This window comes from Gossypium raimondii, chromosome 4 (assembly GCF_025698545.1).
Source record: "Gossypium raimondii isolate GPD5lz chromosome 4, ASM2569854v1, whole genome shotgun sequence".
Classification (NCBI taxonomy): Eukaryota; Viridiplantae; Streptophyta; class Magnoliopsida; order Malvales; family Malvaceae; genus Gossypium; species Gossypium raimondii.
The window spans coordinates 39,955,407-39,960,259 of record NC_068568.1 but is presented as its reverse complement, the minus strand read 5'-3'; the positions used below and the strand labels follow the sequence as shown (position 1 = coordinate 39,960,259).

The 4,853-nt window shown below is 35.0% G+C and overlaps 1 pseudogene; it reads right to left on the bottom strand.

The window, feature by feature from the left end:
- Positions 1–711: 711 nt before the first annotated feature.
- Positions 712–2,288, bottom strand: LOC105778945 (S-norcoclaurine synthase 1-like; annotated as a pseudogene).
- Between the last annotated feature and the right edge of the window lie 2,565 nt (positions 2,289–4,853).

Sequence of the window (4,853 nt, the reverse complement as noted above, 5' to 3'; positions counted from 1 at the left end):
CAACAACAAAAACAAAGGGGATTTTGTTGACTTCTTTTTGTAGATTTGTGTTTTTGCGGTGATTTTTAGAGAAAAGTAATTAGAAAATTTGAAAAAGGAGATTGAGATGAAGCAAGAGCCAAAATTTTAGCGCTTTCTAGGTGAGGCCACGGTAGTCAACGGTGACAGCAAGCAGGTGTTCTTGAATTTGGGGGGATTTAGCAGAGAAAAATGATTTAGAAGTGAGAGGCGAGAGGATCTCGAAAGAGAAAAATACTTAGGATATTAAACTTTTTTTTTAAAAAAATTAGGAAACTAAACCTTAACTTCCAGAAATAAAATTTTTATTAAATTATAACAAAAATATTTTTAGAGATATATGATATAAATGTATTTAACTAAATAATATATAAAATTATTATTTTATATCTAATATTTTAAATAAAAGTAAAATATTATTATTTTTAGTATCTATCATTAAATATTAGTCATTTAACACTTTTAGTTTTTCAATATTTTATAAAAATAAAAACATAATTTACTTTATTAAATGACATATTTGTTATTTAGGTTTTTTTTAAAAACTATTACATATCTATTCCTCGCGGCCAAATTCATGAATACTATTAAAATACTCAATTCATTTCATCCAACCAAATTATTATTATGCCTATTCAATTTCATTGCAGCCTTATTCCATTCTTATAGAAAGATTATTTGATTACAATCCTATTTTATTCCTGTGGACCAAACGTGTTATTATGAATTACTTGCCGTATAGCTTCGCAAATTGGGTGTGAGCTTTTCCTTCCATTTTCCTGGAAAACATTTCTCTAACATAGTCAACATACTTGATGTTTCTATACAATTTGGGGTGATTCTGGTCATCTATCATTGTTTCAACTGGACCAATTTCTTGCTCATCATCTGGAAACAAGAATGTTGCAATTGATATTCTTGGTTTCTTCTCATTTATTATGGCTCTATGTTCAATGCTTTTGTACATTCCATTGCTTTGAATCTGGACCCCAAAGAATAAAAAATTAACATAAGTATGAGAGTTTAAAATCAAACTCATATGTTACATATATATATATATATATATATATATATATATATATATATATATACCTCAGTGGCATCACCAATGTTGACGACAAGTGAATTTGGGATAGGTTTAACAGGGACCCAAGCTTCATTGTGCTTAATTTGGAGGCCAGTGACATCATCATCTTGCAACAACAAAGTGAAGCTTGTGCCATCTGAGTGAGGGCTACACCCGAGAACAAGATCAGGCCTTGAACAGATAGGTAGTAATTCATTCTTATGCCTTGTTTAAGCTCTCCCCCTTGTAACCTTTTTAACCCATCTCTTTTCAACCCCATTAATATTGAAAAGTTGGCTTGGAGTTCTCGGCTAGCTTTTGCATTTCTCTCGAGTACTCTTCCAATGCTTCTCTGTCAAAATACAGCCCATGCAAACATCACTACAACTCGAAAATCGAAATATATAATGCTTTTAAATGATTCAAAAGATAACATAAACTTGGAGGGTACATACTTGAAACCTGGTAAAGAGAGGGGCCAGAACTTGAAGTTTCTATTTTGAGAAGGGGGAGTTAATAAATAAATCATGCCAGACCAATCAAGCTTTTGGTGCTCAGAGACCACAAAGTTTTGACCATATCCTTCTGTTTCATTTTCTGCCTTTGCATATTTCTTTTTCTCTTGGAATGGCAGCTCAAAGAAAGCTGCTACCGCTGCTTTTATCTTCTCCAGGATTTCCTCTTTCACCCCATGATTTATTACCTGCGTTTAATATTACTTCATTACACTCAGCCACATAATGATTGAGCCGATTTCCAATTTTTCTGAATTGAACTCCAAGTAAAATACATGTTTTTTTTTGGGGGGGAGATATGGGATTTACCTGGAAAAATCCCCAGTCCTTGCAAGCAAGGTGTAGTTTCTGTAGTTTCTGGACTTCATCTTCATCACCTTTGGCTAGAAATGAGAAATCTATGACGGGAAATTCAAGAGAATCAGCCAAATCCTCGGAAATAATTACCATCCTTATTTTCATGAATGTGTCTTTGGGGAATTGATTGAAAATCGCTTCTCACAATCTCCTGAATGCTTGGAACTGGCAAAGATTTACCCCACCCAGATTTTCCAACTTCATAAGATCCTCCATTTTCAACTCTCACTTCCATTTTTCCTTTGTAGTTTCTCAGGTACTTCTTTGTGAACAACAAATCGACACGAAAAGGTTACTAAGATTTTATGGATCCTTGGATGCTGTATGATAGAAGACGTTGTTTATATAACCTGAAAAGTTGAAGATTATTGGGTTTATTTTATTTTATTTTACAATTGTCGACGGCGGTTATTCATTGTTGAATTTTTTATTTTATTGTATTTTTAGTGAGGAGACTTTTTGAGCGAAATATAAAAGAAAAACTAAGAGGGCGTTTGGTTGGGAGGAATAGGCATGCATTCCCCCCTATGCAGCGGGCCCACAACCAAACGGGTGTTTGGTTCATTGTAATAACATTACAGCCCGAATCGGTTACTGGCCTATTACTCCCATTGCCAGTAATGGCTATTACGCCCCTTCAGCGCCGATTAGGGATTCCGCCCGCTTTTCATCTTTTCTATTCCATTTTCTGCCCTCATCAAGCTTCCGATTCTCCCAAGTTTCCCTTCTAGAGGTAATTTCTTTTCCCTTCCATCGGTTCTGCATCTGTTCTTCTTGTTTGTTTCTTTTATTTTCTTCATGGATTATCTCTGTTATTGTTGTTATTTTCTTCATGGATTATCTCGTTCGGTTCTGCCATCAGTTCTTCTCGTTTTATTTTCTTTTATTTTCTTCATGGGTTATCTCTATAATTTCTTTTCCCTTCCATCGGTTCTGCCATCGGTTCTGCCGTCACTTAATCAACCGACTTCAGTAATTCTCAAGGAAGCTTTTATTAGGGGGTGTTTGAAGCAACATTTTTGGAGGCATTAATAATACGTTCAATCTTGGGAACCAACACAGTTTTTAATCTGATATTTCCAATTTTCTTTATAAACAATTTTCGTCATTTTTCTCTCAACTAACCCGTGGAAAATCTCTCCCAAATTCACCTAATACCCAGATTCCAATTCTTATTTTTGATAAAAATCATGGAGGCAGCATCTTTATCTGGAGTTCTTTCATATACCAAACTCTGTGGTTCCAGTCTCTGCTATTCTGATGGTAGATTTTCAAGGTAATCCTTTTATTTTCTTTGAACTATTAATCAGAGGTTTATGCTTTATAGTTTTTGTCTAAATGGGTTTTTTTTTTAACTTTATAGAACCTAAGATTGTTCTTAGCTCTTCTTTTTTTGAATCAAAGATGAAATTCTTGGATTTGTCCATTTCTTTATATTGTTTTTTTTTCTGGTCGATTCCTCGGGGCAGACGCATTGCGTCTTTCTCACGACATTCATCTAATGGATTCAATGGTGTGAATAAACCTTCATCTAAAGCCCTTCATCTAAAGCCCTTATCAAATAACCCTTTCTCAGTGATGGCCTAATTCAGAGGAGAAATCTGCATTTGCAAGCAATTTGCAGGGTGGGGGTTTACACCTTGGGTGAAAATGATGTTGTGGAATCTCATCACTCACATGCCATGGAGGAAAAAATTGGGGTTCTTCTTTTGAACCTTGGAGGGCCAGAGACACTTAAAGATGTTTAACCTTTTCTATATAACTTGTTTGCTGATCCTGTACGTTATTTTGCTTGTTCTTTTTTTGTTTTGTGTGTGTGTATTTCATATGAACATTTGTGGGTTTCAAGTTACAATGGTGTTGAGGTGATGATGTTTCTTTGTGCAGGATATAATACGGTTGCCTGGGCGGTTTAAGTTACTTCAACGGCCATTGGCGAAGCTAATATCTATTCTTCGAGCTCCGAAAAGTGAAGAAGGGTATGCTGCCATTGGTGGCAGCTCGCCTTTGCGTAAAATAACCGATAAACAGGTAAAATCGAGTCCCTTGATTGTAGAAATTTGCTTGTTACTTTTTCCTGAGCTAATGGCTTGAAAATGAACTATTGTACTTTTATATGGATATTTTTTTCCAAAATGAACCATGCTGTGCTTTGGGGAAACTGGCAAGTATATTTATAGTTTAAAGAACTCGTTGCAGGCAAATGCTCTTCGAATGGCTTTAGAGGCAAAGAATGTGAATGTCAGTGTGTATGTTGGAATGCAATATTGGTATCCATTCACAGAGGAGGTCATTGAACAGGTTCGTCTTTTGATAGCCTAACAAATTTGTGTGTGTTTTGAACTTGTATGATACCATATACGAAGAGTGAGCTCTTTCTATTGCGCTTTTGTTGATATTTAAGGTGGTTGTTAAGTTGATTAAATCCTTACATGAGGGATACTCTTATTTGGTTATGCCTTTGAAGAACTTTGTACCTCATATATTAATTTGGAATTTTCTGTGTAGCATTGAATGATCTATCTTCAAATTCAATTCAGGTTATATACTGATTACCGATAAGCATTTATTATGTGCAACACAGTTTAAGCTAGACAGGATAAAAAAGCTTGTTGTGCTGCCATTATATCCTCAGTTCTCCATTTCCACAACTGGAAGAGATTAACATGGAATATAAGCACTTAGCTCTTGATTCCGGAATCGAGAATTGGGGTCGTGTTCCTGCCCTCCGCATGTATGGTAGTGAAAATACAATATGGTAGATCTTTGCACTATGTAGACGCATGGTTATAGTGAAGTTGTTATTCTTGTATGGTATCTCATTGATTTTGTATATATATTCTCTTAGACTTCTGTATATTTTGAAAAGCCGCACATCTATAAGGACCTAAATATCT